The sequence below is a fragment of the Phoenix dactylifera genome, chromosome 1 (assembly GCF_051530095.1).
Source record: "Phoenix dactylifera cultivar Ajwa chromosome 1, Ajwa_hap1_PhDact_Kaust_v1.1, whole genome shotgun sequence".
Taxonomy (NCBI): Eukaryota; Viridiplantae; Streptophyta; class Magnoliopsida; order Arecales; family Arecaceae; genus Phoenix; species Phoenix dactylifera.
Genome location: NC_143190.1, coordinates 29,243,501 through 29,261,756, shown reverse-complemented (window position 1 = coordinate 29,261,756; position 18,256 = coordinate 29,243,501). Strand labels below are relative to the sequence as shown.

Below are 18,256 nucleotides of genomic sequence, written 5' to 3'. Positions count from 1 at the left end.
TAGGACTGTATCACACGTTAACTGCACCTAGAGGTTCATCATTCCATTCTGCTGGGTAGCCACTACATGCTGCTAGGTGTCACTGGTGGATGGTGGGACTCATAGGGATTATCTTGATGATCGATAAACCCTAATGAGTTGAGTTGGAATCGTTCCAACCCATTGAAAGGAGTTTTCAATGATATAGTGATAGAGATCACAATATATCTCACTACCAGTCAGAATAGAACCTATGGGGTCACACACACTAGAAGTATTGACCGATCCGATGGTTGAAATCGTGATTAGGAATCACAAGAAATCAATTTGATTGATAAAAAGTTGAAGAAGGAAAAAGGAATTAATTAATTGGACTTGAAACAAGAATCCTACTTCGGGTAGGATTCCTAGAGTCCTAATTGGATTAGGACTGGGAATCCTAGTTGGAGTAGGACTGGAATTCCTATTTGGAATAGGATTCCTACAATCCTAATGAGATTAGGAATTTTGAATTAAAATTGGATTCCTACTTGGAGTAGGATTCCTAGAAATCCTAATTAGATTAGGACTTCAGATTCAAATAGAGTCCTAATTGGATTAGGACTAAAATTAAAATACATCCTAATTGGATTAGGATTCCTTAAGTCTAAATTAATTATTAATCTAATGAATCAACATGACTCCTAATTGGATTAGGATTGAAGAGTTCAATTGAGTCATGATTCATTCAAGTCCTAATTGGATTAGGACTAGCATAGATTGAACCCAATTTGGTTAAGCCTAATTGGATTAGGACTTAACCACATTAGGGCATCCAAATCCTTACCTAATGAGGATTAGGGCAACCATGAAGGAGGGGCACACGCCCCTCCTCCTTTCATATTGCTTGGTGCGGCAACAAGAGGGGCCGGCGCCCCTCTTGGAATTATTTCAAGGGAGCTCCTAAAAGTTAGGAGCTCCACTTGTTATTTAAAGAGGGCTTCATGGGGGCTGACCTAATAGAAGAGAAGGCTTCTTCCTTGCTGCCGTACGCCCCCCTCTTGCTCCTCCTTTGGTTCAGCCGCCATTAGCAAAGGGAAAAGAAGAGGAGGCCTCTCCCTCCTCTTGGTCTTCTTCCTTGGCTTCAACGCGTGTGAAGAGAAGAAGGCTGCGAAGGGATTTGATCTTCTTCCTCTTCTTCATCCTTCTTCTTCCTCCTCTCAAGTGCAATCAAGAGTTGATTGAAAGAGAGGACATCAGCCATCAAAGCTATCTCTGCAAGGGAGCTAGTACCCCGGTGAGATAGAGAGCTTGGATCGGATCCTGCTTCGTGTGGATACCCGTAGAGGCCGGACGTTTGAACGGCTTCAAGCGAACCCTCTTCCAAAACCACGAATTCAGATTTGCGGTGATCATCTACCCGCGCAAGGTGAAGATTTGATCTTCCTATTAGTTTTAAAAGTTTTAATTCTTACCTAATTACGAAAGGTCTCGAAACAACGTTCATGCGATGAACGTTGAACTCGTGCATGCCGATTCCGCTGCCATCTGAAAATTTTTTGAAATATCAGCGGCATGGGCGGGTTCCCAACACCAAGTCAACTCCAGATCGCGCGAGTCGACTCCGACCCCAACGGACATATTGTCAGGATGTGCAGAGTGTGCAGAACGGGCAGAAAAAGGTGTCTAACGGCTAGTTTCCGTGGGGGATGGCTTAAATAGCCACAGAGGACTGTAGCAAGGCAGAGAAGCACTATTCCACTCAAAGAAATCAAGCATCCTATCTCTGCCAACTGGTTTTCAACAGAAAAGAAGGAAGAGCGCCATTAACTCCATCCAGCTACCTCTTCCCAGCATTTAAAGAAGTCTCCTCCTGCCTTCAAGTGGACCAGACATTCAAGAGGAGACTCACAGTTCAAGAAGCCCTACTCTACTCCAACTCAAACGTGTTTGAGGGCTCTTAACTTCTCTCTAGTTTATATTGCTGTATATCTGTTTTTTAGAAGCTCTGTTTTTCTGTTTGTCCTTGTTCTTTCCATCTTGTCTTTGCTTGATTCAATCAGGGGATTGAATCAAGAGTGTAGAGGTTGGTTGGTGAGCCGAGGGTAAAACCAACGTGTAAGGGTTCGATTGTGATCCCGGAAAAACAATCGGGGTGGTTCTAGTCGGTGAGCCTGGAAAAACCGACCGAGTTCAATGTGAGCTCGTAAAACAAAAAGTTGGGTTGTGAGCTTGTAAAACAACCGGCTGTAATCCAAGGGGTTATAGTGAATTCCCAAGTGAGACTTGGGGAGTGGACGTAGGAGCAAGGGTTAGCTCCGAACCACTATAAACATTGTGTTTGTGATTGCTTGTGTGTCTCTCTCTCACTCTCATTTCACTCACAGCACATAGCAACTAATTAATCATCTTGCAAAAGTATTAATTAGTCATCCACAAACGTTTTAATTGCAAAATTATTTTAAAACCCAATTCACCCTCCCTCTTGGGTTGTCTATCTGGGCAACAACCTTCCTAGGCATTTTTGACCTAATAACGGAAAAGGACACGAAAAATAGGGAGAAACCTCGACGGAGATGACCTAAAATGGGTCGGAGACGAGGTCGGAGACGGCTCTAGGGTTTTTGAGCAGTGGCGGCTGAAAATAGAAGTAAAAAGAAAAACATTCTGCTTAGGGTTAAAAGTCGGATTCCCGAGCTCGAGTCGACTCCGGTAAGTCGCAAGTCGACTCGACCTCGAGTCGACTCCCAAATATGCGCGAGTCGACTCCCCCATGAGCTGACTCTAAAATGTATCCGAGTCGACTCAAACTCTGGCACACAACCAAAAATCTTGTTATTTTCGTGCCAAAAGAGAGAGTTATGGACTTATCTAGGATTTAAGAACTGATTTGATGATCATAGATAAGAAATCCTATGTCCAATATAAACTAATCCTCAAAATCAATGAACTAGAGGAGAGTATCACTAGAATGGATCAATCACTCCTAACCCTCTTCTAAGTATGCAAAATCGATCTTCACTCAAAGGTTTTGTGAAGATATCAGCAAGTTGATCATCAGTACAAACAAATTGAAGTGTCACATCACCATTCAGTACATCATCTCTTATAAAGTGATGTCTTATCTCAATGTGTTTAGTTCTTGAATGCTGAATTGAATTTTTAGTTAGATTAATGGCACTTGTATTATCACAGTCAATGGAAATTTTATCTTGTTTAATGCCATAATCTTCAAGTTGTTGTTTAATCCACAAGATTTGAGCACAACAACTTCCGGCAGCAACATATTCGGCTTCAGCTGTAGATAGTGCAACCGAGTTTTGTTTCTTGCTAAACCAAGAGATTAAGTTTTCTCCTAAGAATTGACATGACCCGCTGGTGTTTTTTCTATCAAGTTTGCAACCAGCGAAGTCTGAATCAGTGTACCCTATTAAGTTTATGCTCGAATCTTTAGAGTACCATAAACCTATGGTTTTTGTTCCTATTAGGTATTTAAAGATTCTCTTAACAGCAATTAAGTGTGATTCTTTAGGATTAGATTGATATCTAGCACACAAGCATACACTAAACATGATATCAGGTCTACTTGCAGTAAGATATAATAAAGAACCTATCATACCTCTATACATCTTTTGATCTACTGATTTACCTGATTCATCTTTGTCTAGTTTGCATGATGAACTCATGGGTGTGCTGATTGACTTGTTTCCTTCCATATCAAACTTCTTAAGCATCTCCTTGATGTATTTTGCTGGACAGATGAAGATGCCTTCTTTAGATTGTTTGATTTGGAGCTCAAGGAAATAGTTCAGCTCTCCCATTATGCTCATTTCAAATTTACTCTGCATTAGGTCAGCAAATTCTTCGTAGAGGCGATTGTTAGTAGCACCGAAAATAATATCATCCACATAAATCTGAACTACTAACATATCTTTGTTTTTCTTCTTTAAAAATAGTGTTGTATCAACATTCCCTCTAGAGAATTCATGGTCTAACAGAAATTTTCTAAGTCTTTCATACCATGCTCTAGGAGCTTGTTTCAAACCATAAAGTGTTTTGTTTAGTTTATAAACATGATTGGGGTATTGATAACTGTTAGATGTATGCCCTAGAAGCCAATTTGGCTGACACATTGTTGATTCTAGGGACATAATTTTGTACTTGACTATTTATTATTGAATAAATAAAAGGCATCTTTTCATTCATATTATTTATGTGTCTATGAATCGTCCAAGAAATTAATAAGATGATGATACATATTCTCAAGAGTTGAGAATTTGAGCCATGTATCATTGGTGATTAATTTCTAAATGCTCCTGATCAATGGATCATCACGAGGACGGTGATCGATCCGATCAGTGCACAGATCACTTTCCTTCTGGATGGACGAGACTTGAGTCCACAGTGTAGGGACACTGAAGTGATAGTGCAGGTGCTTGTTAGAGAACAAGGGTACTGAGCGTGACCAAGACAAGAAGTCACTTGGATGTCTATCCACTCGTCAGTGACTTACTTGATGTTGCAGTAGTGTGACTGGTCCTTTGACCTGCGGTGCTTCGGCTACTCACAGTGAGGTTATTGTAGTTTGACTGCACACATACATGGTCTCTAGCCATATGGGTCCATGCAGTGTAGATTGGCTGCAGTAGGTTCACTGTAGGAGTAGGGTATGCACCTACAAGGAATCTATCGACCTTGATAGAAGAGGAGTGATCCTATGTGATTTGTTAGACTAAGTTCTAAGACCTTGGCCAGGGCAGTAAAGTGGAGAAAGAGTTTTCCACTATCGAACTCAAGTCGAATAAATCTTGACATATGACAGACGATGGGGTTTGACGAGTTGTCCATGACCTCCGTCCTGTAGGGATCCACGATAGTAGGACTGTATCACACGTTAACTGCACCTAGAGGTTCATCATTCCATTCTGCTGGGTAGCCACTACATGCTGCTAGGTGTCACTGGTGGATGGTGGGACTCATAGGGATTATCTTGATGATCGATAAACCCTAATGAGTTGAGTTGGAATCGTTCCAACCCATTGAAAGGAGTTTTCAATGATATAGTGATAGAGATCACAATATATCTCACTACCAGTCAGAATAGAACCTATGGGGTCACACACACTAGAAGTATTGACCGATCCAATGGTTGAAATCGTGATTAGGAATCACAAGAAATCAATTTGATTGATAAAAAGTTGAAGAAGGAAAAAGGAATTAATTAATTGGACTTGAAACAAGAATCCTACTTCGGGTAGGATACCTAGAGTTCTAATTGGATTAGGACTGGGATTCCTACTTGGAATAGGATTCCTCAATCCTAATGAGATTAGGAGTTTTGAATTAAAATTGGATTCCTACTTGGAGTAGGATTCCTAGAAATCCTAATTGGATTAGGACTTCGGATTCAAATAGAGTCCTAATTGGATTAGGACTAAAATTAAATAAATCCTAATTGGATTAGGATTCCTTAAGTCTAAATTAATTAATAATCTAATGAATCAACATGACTCCTAATTGGATTAGGATTGAAGAGTTCAATTGAGTCATGGTTCATTCAAGTCCTAATTGGATTAGGACTAGTATGCATTGAACCAAATTTGGCTAAGCCTAATCGAATTAGGACTAAACCGGATTAGGGCCTCCCAATCCTCATTAGATGAGGATTAGGGCAAACCAAGAGGAGGGCCGTACGCCCCCTCCTTCTTCTCTTCTTTGGTGCGGCAAGGTAAGAGGGGCCGGCGCCCCTCTTGGAAAATAGTATGGAGCTCCTAAAAGTTAGGAGCTCCACAATCTATTTAAAGGGGCTCAAGGGGCAGCACCTAGGGTATTGGGATTTCCTCTCCCTTGTGCCGTACGCCCTTCATCCTCCCCTTGGGTTTTCAGCCGCCATCAGCAAGAAGAGAGAAAGGGATTGCCGGCTCATCCTTCTTCTCTTGTTTGGGCTCCAACGCAAGCAAGGAAGAGAAGGCTGCAAAGGGTTCTTGTTCTTCTTCATCATCCCTCCTTCTTCTTCCTCCTCTCAAGCACTTTCAAGAGTTGAAAGAAAGAGAGGAGATCAGCCATCAAAGGAAGTCTCTGCAAGGGAGCTAGCACCCCGGGGAGACAAGGAAACGTTGATCGGATCTCTACTTCGTGTGGATACCCGTAGAGGCCGGACGTTTGAACGGCTTCAAGCGAACCCTCTTCCTAAAACCACGAATTCAGATTCGCGGTGATCATCTACCCGCGCAAGGTGAAGATTTGATCTTCCTATTAGTTTTAAAAGTTTTAATTCTTACCTAATTACGAAAGGTCTCGAAACAACGTTCATGTGATGAACGTCGAACTCGCGCATGCCGATTCCGCTGCCATCTGAAAAATTTTTGAAATATCAGCGGCATGGGCGGGTTCCCAACAGTGGTATCAGAGCCTAGGCTTCGTAGATTAAGGTAAGAATTAAATATCTAAAGGCATATTAGATCTGAAAATTAAATGATCATGCATGCTGAAAAATTCTGCATGCAGATTTTTCAGGGGTGCTGATTTTTACATGCTGATTTTTATGTGATAAAAAGATGATTCTAATTGCATTGTTAATGGGATTACAAAGTTTAGAATCATGATTAGCATGATCAGCGACCTATGTCATGATATAATCAGTTAAGTTTCAGATCTGAAAATTATAATTGTAGCATACGGTGATGATCATAGGATTCAACCCCTTTTGGTATCAAATGTAATGACCTGCGATGTGATCTGCGATGTCATGTAATTTTTCAGATGCTTGCATGCATCTTATTTGATGTTTTGAGAGGCCTGCGTGCCTCCTAAAAGGAGATGTAAATTATTTTTATTTTTATTTTACATCTGGTTGTATTTCTGTGATGTGATGTACATCAACGATCAAGTTGAAGCAAAGGCATGAGATGAAAGGTGATCCAAGCGGTTGATGGCGATGGGATCAAGGGTTGATCAAGGATCGAATCAAGGAGGCTTGGAACCAATTCAAGAGTTGAAGACCACTTGATCAATTGATGTGCATGTGCTTGTAATACGACCTAATTAGAATCCATGATCATCACCTAGTTAAAGTTTAGCTTTAATTATTGCCGCGATTATAACTGCCTGCAATGCGCCGTTTGCATGTGATGTGAATGAGAGTCGGGTAGATAGGTCTACATGTGATGTAGCAAACCCAATTGAGACCTAAATCAAAACCTCCTCAATCAAGTCGAGAGTGAACCGACATGAGCAAGTCATATTAGATTAATTGATCTAATTGGTGTCTAGGAAAGCATGAAAGGTGGTTACTTAATTAGGACCTTACTCTCTGAGTAAGGGGAGCCTCCCACCTGCTTACCTGGCCAATTGTTCGATTACCTCTTATGAAAGGCTCAAGTTGCAAACACTAAGACCTGATTAACCAATATTAAGTCAATAGGTCTTCCACTGTAGTAGAGCTGCTAAGGCCTTTCTGATGTTGACTTGTCTCGGCTGGACACAGTGGTCAAGTTGCATCGGGGGGCTGGACCTCTCTATAGACATGAGATGTTGTAGGGTAAAGGTGGGGTTGGGCACCAATAACTGTTAGGTGAGGACCCAATGACGACTTTATTCCTACGGTTATACGGTGGGTCTGACTTAACTAAGAAATGGGACCAATAACTGTTAGGTGAGGTTTTCATGGCTTAGAGACCAAGTTACACTGCTACATGCTTGAGAAGCATTGTACAAGAGTTGTACACTCATCCATCTATGTGTCACCAATAACTGTTAGGTGAGGTGGCATGTAAATCGGTGGGACCGCAGTACCCACTAGAAACCCTAGTCGTGTGGGATTTCCGTTTTCCTACCAGGGGAGTGTGAGGAATTCGAGAAAATAGTGGGAGTCACAATTTGTTCTAAAAGACCTTAGGACAGATTAGGATCAAGTACAAAAGTCTAACTAGAATCTTTACTCTCTGCAGATACAATGTCGGCTTCAAACCCTTTGACCCGTATTCTTGAGACCAACCGACTGACCGGAACCAATTACAAGGACTGGCTTAGAAATCTCAAAATAGTTTTGGACTGTGAGAAGATAGGCTACATACTCGATTCAGATATCCCCACATTACCAGCACGTCCCACTGATGTTCAGCGTGAGATGCATAAAAAGTGGTTGGACGATGACATTAGAGTAAAATGCTATATGATGGCATCTATGTCTAATGAACTCCAATGCCAGCATGAAAATATAAAGACTGCTAGGGACATACTGGCACACCTGCAAGAGTTGTATGGTGAGCAAAGTCGCACAGCTCGTTTTGAAGTGTCCAAGAGGCTTTTCAAAGCGAAGATGCGCGAGGGGCAGTCTGTCCATGATCACGGTCTGACCATGATCAAGGACCTAGAGGAGCTTGAGAAGCTCGGTATGGACATGCACAAGGAATTGCAAGTGGATTTGATCCTACAGTCACTTCCTGATTCATTTGGTCAGTTTATAGTAAACTACCACATGAATAAGATTGAATGCACTAAGACTGAACTAATCAACATGTTGGTAACTGCTGAGGGAGCCTTGAAAGGTTCAAGGGGCAATGTCCTCGCTGCTGAGTTGACTTCTGGTTCCAAGAGAAAGTCTACTTGGAAGAAAAAGAAGCCTGCAAAGAAGCAGAAGAAAGACAAGAAGCCAAAGAAGGAAGTTCAAAAGAAAAAGGCTAACGACAAAGGAAAATGTTTCCACTGCAATGTCGAAGGCCACTGGAAGAGAAACTGTCCTTCATACCTCGAGAGCCTGAAGAACAAGAAAGGTGACACACCTTCAGAAGGTATAGACTTGCTCATTATTGAAACTAATCTAACGGTTTCTTCTACTTCTAGTTGGGTTATAGATTCTGGTTCTAGTGCTCATTTGTGCACTACCATGCAGGGTCTAAAGGAAAGTAGAAGGCTGGCGGAAGGTGCAGTAACCCTTCGGGTTGGCAACGGGGCAAAAGTTGCTGCTGTGGCTGTGGGCACCTACCATCTGCGACTACCGTCTGGATTTAGTTTAATACTTAGAGACTGTTATTATGTACCTGTTGCTAGCAGAAATTTGATTTCTGTTTCATGTCTAGCACAGGAAGGTCATGTTTTTACATTTGACAAAGACTGCTGTTCTATTTATTTAAGAAATAAAATAGTCGCACGTGGTTTCATGATTGACAGTCTCTATCATTTACATATGGATGTATCTGTGAATGTTATCGAGCAAGATGTGAGTGCCAAAGGATCCAAAAGATCCAGAGATGAGATAAACCAAAGGTATTTGTGGCACCTTAGGCTTGGCCATATTGGAGAGGACAGAATGAACAAAATGGATAAAGATGGGCTTTTAGGCTCATTGACTTCCGAGTCATATCCAGTTTGCGAGTCCTGTCTTCAAGGAAAGATGGTTAGACTGCCCTTTGTAGGACATGGGGAGAGGACCACCGAAATACTTACCCTAGTACATACAGATGTATGTGGCCCATTCGATGTGCTAGCCAGGGGACGTTATTCATACTTCATTACCTTTACCGATGATTATTCACGGTATGGGTATGTGTATCTTATGAGACACAAGTCTGAATCCTTTGAAAAGTTCAAAGAGTTCAAGAATGAAGTAGAAAAACAAACTGGAAAACCTCTTAAGGCCCTTCGATCAGATCGAGGAGGAGAATACCTTAGTGGGGAATTCTGGGACTATCTCAAAGAAAACGGCATAGTCTCACAATGGACACCTCCGGGTACACCTCAACTCAACGGGGTGTCAGAGAGGAGGAATCGGACCCTATTGGATATGGTCAGGTCCATGATGAGCTTCACTGATTTACCTATGTTTCTTTGGGGAGATGCCTTACTCACAGCGATTTATTTATTGAATAGAGTTCCCTCTAAATCCGTTCCTACCACACCGTATGAGATATGGCATGGTAAGAAACCAAGTCTGGGTCATCTCAAGATTTGGGGGTGTCCGGCCCACGTCAAGCGACTACAGGCGGACAAGTTAGAGGCTAGGACCATAAGTGCTCGTTTTATAGGATATCCTAAAGAGTCATTAGGATACAATTTTTACGTCTCAGAGGATCACAATGTGTTTGTGAGCCGTCATGCCATCTTCTTGGAAAATCAGTTTATCCTTGATAGAGGCAGTGGGAGGAAAATTGAGCTTGAAGAGAAAGTCTCTGAAAAGCAACGAGTCATGGATCCTATAGAACCTATTCATAAGGAGCCAGTACACGATGTCCCTCAACCACCTCGTAGATCTAGTAGGGTCTCCCATCCTCCCGATAGATACTTAGGTATACTAGAAGAGGATACCGAGGAAATGTTCCTAGTGGGAGATAGGGATCACATACAGGATCCCAAAACGAGGCGATATCTGATATCGATTCCGAGAAATGGCTGAAAGCTATGAAGTCAGAGATAGACTCCATGCATTCCAACCAAGTCTGGACCTTAGTAGATCCACCAGAAGGTATTGTACCTATTGGATGCAAATGGATCTACAAAAGGAAAATAGGTTCGGATGGAGAGGTAGAGACCTATAAGGCAAGGCTTGTGGCGAAAGGGTATAGTCAGCGCGAAGGTATTGACTATCAGGAGACCTTTTCACCTGTAGCCATGCTAAAATCCATCCGGACATTGCTTGCCATTGCAGCATTTCATGACTATGAAATCTGGCAGATGGATGTGAAAACTGCTTTCCTGAATGGATATCTTGATGAAGATATCTATATGGAACAGCCTTTGGGTTTCACTTCCAGTGATGGAGATCACAAGGTCTGCAAGCTGCAAAGGTCCATCTATGGACTAAAGCAAGCCTCTCGGAGTTGGAACACTCGTTTCGATGATGCAATCAAAACGTTTGATTTCATCAAAAACGAAGAGGAACCATGTGTTTATAAAAAGGTTAGTGGGAGTGCTGTCATTTTTCTCGTACTGTACGTAGATGACATTCTCCTGATTGGGAATGATATTCCCATGTTAACCTCGGTCAAGGTCTGGTTGTCAAAAGAATTCTCCATGAAAGACCTTGGGGAAGCATCCTATATTTTGGGAATAAAGGTCTATAGAGATAGATCTAAAAGGATGCTTGGCCTTTCACAGAAGATGTACATAGAGGAGGTGCTGAAGAGGTTCAGCATGGAAAACTCCAAGAGGGGTCTCTTACCCCTAAGGCATGGAATTCATCTCTCCAAGAAGATGTGCCCCAACACATCTGAGGAGATTCAACGCATGAGCAAGATTCCTTATGCATCGGCAATAGGAAGCCTCATGTATGCCATGCTATGTACACGACCTGATATAGCTCTTGCTGTGAGTGTCACAAGCAGATATCAGTCGAATCCAGGTGAAGAACACTGGACAGCTGTGAAGAATATTCTTAAGTACTTGAGAAGAACTAAAGATTTATTCTTGGTTTTTGGAGGATCATCAGAGTTAAAGGTAGAAGGGTACACAGATTCAGACTTCATGACTGATGTCGATGACAGGAAGTCAACATCTGGATACGTGTTCTTGTGCAATGGTGGTACGGTGAATTGGAAGAGTTCTAAACAACCGATCATTGCTGATTCTACTATGGAAGCCGAATACATCGCCGCCTCTGAAGCTGCTAAGGAAGGCTTCTGGTTCAAGAAATTCATTGCAGAGCTGGATGTGATGACATCAGATGCCATAACACTCTACTGCGATAACAATGGCGCCATAGCCCTTGCTAAGGAGCCAAGGTCTCATCAGAAGTCTAAGCATATAGAGCGGCGCTTTCACCTCATACGCGACTATGTGGAGAAGAAATATGTAGAGGTGCAGAGAGTAGACTCCGCGGATAACGTGGCAGACCCTTTCACTAAGCAGCTGAGTCAGCAAAAGACTGAAGCCCACCTTGAGAAGATGGGCCTAAGATATATGACCAATTGGCTTTAGTGCAAGTGGGAGATTGTTAGATGTATGCCCTAGAAGCCAATTTGGCTGACACATTGTTGATTCTAGGGACATAATTTTGTACTTGACTATTTATTATTGAATAAATAAAAGGCATCTTTTCATTCATATTATTTATGTGTCTATGAATCGTCCAAGAAATTAATAAGATGATGATACATATTCTCAAGAGTTGAGAATTTGAGCCATGTATCATTGGTGATTAATTTCTAAATGCTCCTGATCAATGGATCATCACGAGGACGGTGATCGATCCGATCAGTGCACAGATCACTTTCCTTCTGGATGGACGAGACTTGAGTCCACAGTGTAGGGACACTGAAGTGATAGTGCAGGTGCTTGTTAGAGAACAAGGGTACTGAGCGTGACCAAGACAAGAAGTCACTTGGATGTCTATCCACTCGTCAGTGACTTACTTGATGTTGCAGTAGTGTGACTGGTCCTTTGACCTGCGGTGCTTCGGCTACTCACAGTGAGGTTATTGTAGTTTGACTGCACACATACATGGTCTCTAGCCATATGGGTCCATGCAGTGTAGATTGGCTGCAGTAGGTTCACTGTAGGAGTAGGGTATGCACCTACAAGGAATCTATCGACCTTGATAGAAGAGGAGTGATCCTATGTGATTTGTTAGACTAAGTTCTAAGACCTTGGCCAGGGCAGTAAAGTGGAGAAAGAGTTTTCCACTATCGAACTCAAGTCGAATAAATCTTGACATATGACAGACGATGGGGTTTGACGAGTTGTCCATGACCTCCGTCCTGTAGGGATCCACGATAGTAGGACTGTATCACACGTTAACTGCACCTAGAGGTTCATCATTCCATTCTGCTGGGTAGCCACTACATGCTGCTAGGTGTCACTGGTGGATGGTGGGACTCATAGGGATTATCTTGATGATCGATAAACCCTAATGAGTTGAGTTGGAATCGTTCCAACCCATTGAAAGGAGTTTTCAATGATATAGTGATAGAGATCACAATATATCTCACTACCAGTCAGAATAGAACCTATGGGGTCACACACACTAGAAGTATTGACCGATCCAATGGTTGAAATCGTGATTAGGAATCACAAGAAATCAATTTGATTGATAAAAAGTTGAAGAAGGAAAAAGGAATTAATTAATTGGACTTGAAACAAGAATCCTACTTCGGGTAGGATACCTAGAGTTCTAATTGGATTAGGACTGGGATTCCTACTTGGAATAGGATTCCTCAATCCTAATGAGATTAGGAGTTTTGAATTAAAATTGGATTCCTACTTGGAGTAGGATTCCTAGAAATCCTAATTGGATTAGGACTTCGGATTCAAATAGAGTCCTAATTGGATTAGGACTAAAATTAAATAAATCCTAATTGGATTAGGATTCCTTAAGTCTAAATTAATTAATAATCTAATGAATCAACATGACTCCTAATTGGATTAGGATTGAAGAGTTCAATTGAGTCATGGTTCATTCAAGTCCTAATTGGATTAGGACTAGTATGCATTGAACCAAATTTGGCTAAGCCTAATCGAATTAGGACTAAACCGGATTAGGGCCTCCCAATCCTCATTAGATGAGGATTAGGGCAAACCAAGAGGAGGGCCGTACGCCCCCTCCTTCTTCTCTTCTTTGGTGCGGCAAGGTAAGAGGGGCCGGCGCCCCTCTTGGAAAATAGTATGGAGCTCCTAAAAGTTAGGAGCTCCACAATCTATTTAAAGGGGCTCAAGGGGCAGCACCTAGGGTATTGGGATTTCCTCTCCCTTGTGCCGTACGCCCTTCATCCTCCCCTTGGGTTTTCAGCCGCCATCAGCAAGAAGAGAGAAAGGGATTGCCGGCTCATCCTTCTTCTCTTGTTTGGGCTCCAACGCAAGCAAGGAAGAGAAGGCTGCAAAGGGTTCTTGTTCTTCTTCATCATCCCTCCTTCTTCTTCCTCCTCTCAAGCACTTTCAAGAGTTGAAAGAAAGAGAGGAGATCAGCCATCAAAGGAAGTCTCTGCAAGGGAGCTAGCACCCCGGGGAGACAAGGAAACGTTGATCGGATCTCTACTTCGTGTGGATACCCGTAGAGGCCGGACGTTTGAACGGCTTCAAGCGAACCCTCTTCCTAAAACCACGAATTCAGATTCGCGGTGATCATCTACCCGCGCAAGGTGAAGATTTGATCTTCCTATTAGTTTTAAAAGTTTTAATTCTTACCTAATTACGAAAGGTCTCGAAACAACGTTCATGTGATGAACGTCGAACTCGCGCATGCCGATTCCGCTGCCATCTGAAAAATTTTTGAAATATCAGCGGCATGGGCGGGTTCCCAACAATAACTTTCAAAACTAGGAGATTGTTCTACATACACCTCCTCATTAATATACCAATTTAAAAAGGCACTTTTTACATCCATTTGAAATAATTTGAAATCTTTAGAGCATGCAAATGCTAGTAACAATCTAATTGCTTCAAGTCTAGCTACAGGAGCAAAAGTTTCATCAAAGTCTATACCTTCTGATGAGAGTACAAAAGTGAAATTTTCATATTATCTTAATTAGTATTATAGCTAATCTTTATTAATAAAATTAATTAATTAATGTTTTATCTGTGTCTGAGTGCATGTAATTCAAAAGACCCAATAATGCTGGATTTTAGCGCAATGCCCGGTAGTTCGAGCTCAACGAATTCCCCAGTGTCCGTGATGAGGCGACTCAACAGTTTCTAACATAAAATTTCCATGTATCCACATCAATGAGCTGAAGCAAGTGATTTCCCAACATCTTCAAGTGTCCCTGTGCCGTCTCGAAAGTCCCAAAGCAATTCAATTGCTTCTTAAACCTAGTATCCGTTTGGTATCAACTTCCCAATGTTTAAGTCCTCCAACCGACCGTGGCAACATTCAATTTCCTCTGTTTTGGAACAAATCCAGCACTCAGCTCTTCAATTAAAGCCACATCTCATTCATGGCTTCCGTCTCCCCTGTTTCAAGAACATTCAAGCCGTATTCAACATCCGATTGTTTCATCTTCAAATTCCCTCCCCACAATTCCAAACTTCCATGCGTTTCAGCCACATTCCATTCTTCCCATCATTCATCTGAGGAGTCTTCTCAACTTCCCAACATCAATGTCTTCCGAAGCTCCCTAGTCCTTCTTCCCCAACGGTTTTGTCTGTGTTTTAAAATTCTCAACGGCAGCGAGGGAACTCCAAACCCCCAATCCGTTCGCATCCCGCCTCAACAACCCCTCATCCGTTCGCATCCCTGCAGCCGAAGAGTTCCAAGCAATTCATGGCATCCAGATTTCATTCATCCCACATCTCAAGCAATTGAAACCATCCGCAATCCTCCAGCGTCCTTCTGTCTTCCCTTCAACACGCTGAAGGTGTCTATAAAAGAGGGGGAGAGCCATCCGGTGAAAAAAAAAGCAGCCAACGAGAGGTGAGAGGGAGAATCTATCGGCGAACTTCCCAGCCGGACGAAACAAACCAGCAAAGAAGGAGGCCGGATCCATCCAAGTTTGGGTGAGAGAGGGAGAGAGGAGAAGAGGACAGCTAGCCGTGCGACGGAGGAAGAGGCCAACGGAGGATCTACCAGCGAAGCTCCCTCTTCCGATCTTTCTTCTCAGCCGGGCAAGAGAGGAGAAGAGGCCACGGGAGAAGAAAAAAGGAAACAGAGCACTCTGTTTTCCTAATAGAAGAAAGAAAAATAAAAAAGGGGTTTATGTTTATTTTATTTATTCTATGCTAATCCCTTTTATAAAATTACTTGCATCTCATATGGATAGCTAAATATCTTTTAGCTAAGGCTAAGGAAAAGCCTAGCATTTTCTTCATGTATTTCATTTAATCATCAATGGGATTTTAATGTTATTGATTTGATTTATGGTGCAGTAATTTTATAGAAATTATTTCAAACTTATATATTTTCTCTGATTTGTTATTTCCCCCGGGTATAACAGATGCTTAGAAATCCCTGTAGTTTAAAATAGAATTACTGTAATGCTGCCCATAAAACTAAATCTATTTTATTATGATTAATAGATGATTTTAGGAAAGCATGATTAAGTGCTAGGCTGAATCCTTATGCCTTAGTTATATTTTTGTCAATCTGAATATTATTTAGCCTTTAGTTTTTATTCACTGTCAAATCCCTGTGGATTCGATCTTGGACTCACCGAGAATATTACTTTGCTACACCCTATACTTGGGGTATCCTACTTTTAATTTCTCTTTTAAAAAGAACAAGATTAAAATCGTAGCAAGTTTTTGGCGCCGTTGCCGGGGATTTGCAACGTGCGAACGAGAACAAGGCTGAAATTTTCAATTCTTTATTTCTAGTTCTTCAATTTTTCTTTATTTTTAACACAGCTGAAATTTCAAATCTTTTTAGATTCAAGGGTGACACAAGCAGGACCAGTAACGAGGAAGATCAAGATCACATTTTTGGATTCCCGGAGTGAACGAACTCCGGCCGTGAGTATTTAAATTAATTTTCCTGTTTTGTTCATACTAGTCCTATTTTTCCTAGATTAGAATTTTATTCTTGTTTAAAAAAATTTAAAAAATTATTAATTCAAATAATAAAATAAATAAATAAATAAATAAATAAATAAATAAAAAGAAAAAAAAATTTAGCTAGTTTGCTTGATCAACTATTCAACTGCAATTTAATGTCATGACATAAAATGATAAAAATCTTCTTGATTGTTGCATATAGTATAAAGCATTTGCATAAAATAATCTAAATGATGAACCCATTAAAAAGATAAGGTTGGGATTTCATCACTCATCCTTAGCCCAAAAATCATCCAAGTGCATAAATATCCTAAGCCTAATTAAAATCAACTAGACGTTGGCTCCTAAGGATATTCGAGCTCAATAGGACGAAGACCACCGAAAGTTGCACCAATTTCGCTCTGTTATCTGGTCGATGTCTAGGCAAGCTTTGTCCCTTTAAGTGATTAAAGGGAGACAGTTTCTGTTCGAGGAAAGTGGGTTTTAAGTGGGACCTTTGCTACATGCATCGTGACCCCTCCACTTACCTGGGAGCTTACCTGGTCAACTAAGGTTAATAGACCGGATTGGAGGCTTAGGTGTCCTCTTCGACCCAGTTAGGAGCTGTCTAGAATTTTTAGGAAAACCTTAGAAATTGTTGGGTGATGTTTTAATGCATGTTCTAATTAAACTTTTGTTTTACTGTATTAGGGTGTTTGTGTAAAAAAAAATAAAAAATAAATAAAAATAAAAATAAAAATAATAATAAAAAAATAATAATAAAATAAAAAAAAACTTAGTATATGCTGTTGTGGGAGAGAGATAAAACGAATAGATTATTTCGAGTTGAATCAAAAGATAAAAATTTAATTGTTCAAAATTCAAATAATCAAATGGAAGATAATGGTAGTAATCAGGGAGATAATGAATTTCAAGATGACTTACCTATTAGAACGCTTCGTGATTATCTACAACCCACTAGGACCAGTACCCCATCCTGTATGGTCATTCCTACTGCTGCGGGAGCTTTTGACATGAAACCAGGAATAATCCAATTACTCCCAAAGTTTCACGGACTTGATTCTGAAAGTCCCTATTTGCATCTTAAAGAATTTGATGAAGTATGTTCAACACTTCATTTCAATGATGTCACTGAAGAGGTAGTTAAGCTTAAGTTATTTCCTTTTTCTTTAAAAGAAAAAGCTAAATCATGGTTACACTCCTTAAGGCCTAGGACCATAGCTACTTGGCAAGAAATGACAAGAGAATTTTTAAAGAAATTCTTCCCAACACATAAAACAAACACACTTAGAAGAAATATCATGAACTTTGCACAAAAAGATGGAGAAACATTTTTTCATTGTTGGGAAAGATTCAAGGACCTTCTACTTGCTTGCCCACATCATGGATATGAAATTTGGAGGGTCATTAGTTTCTTTTATGATGGTTTGTCCTCCAATATGAGACAATTTGTAGAAATGATGTGTAATGGTGAATTCATGAGTAAGGAACCAAATGAAGCCTGGGATTATTTTGATCTTTTAGCAGATAATGCACAAGCTTGGGATACAACAGATAAAAATGAAAAATCAAAAATAGCACCTAATGCAAAAGGAGGAATATATCTTATTAAAGATGATAATGATGTCAATGTAAAAATTGCTAATCTGACTAGGAAGGTTGAAGCCATGGAATTAAGCAAAGCCAATATAGGAAAAGCACAAACTATTGTTGAAAGTATATGTGGAATTTGCGAGAGTAATGCACATGTAACCAAGGATTGTCCTACAATCCCTGCTTTTCAAGAAGTGTTGCATGATCAAGCAAATTTCACCAATACTTATAAAAGACCATTTCCAGAAACATATAATCCTAGTTGGCGAAACCATCCTAATTTTAGCTG

General features: G+C 40.9%; 1 non-coding gene across 1 annotated transcript; it reads right to left on the bottom strand.

The window, feature by feature from the left end:
• Positions 1-17,657: 17,657 nt before the first annotated feature.
• LOC120113198 (small nucleolar RNA R71) lies at positions 17,658-17,764 on the bottom strand. The gene has a single exon (XR_005515001.3). It is a non-coding gene; the product is annotated as a small nucleolar RNA R71 (small nucleolar RNA).
• Between the last annotated feature and the right edge of the window lie 492 nt (positions 17,765-18,256).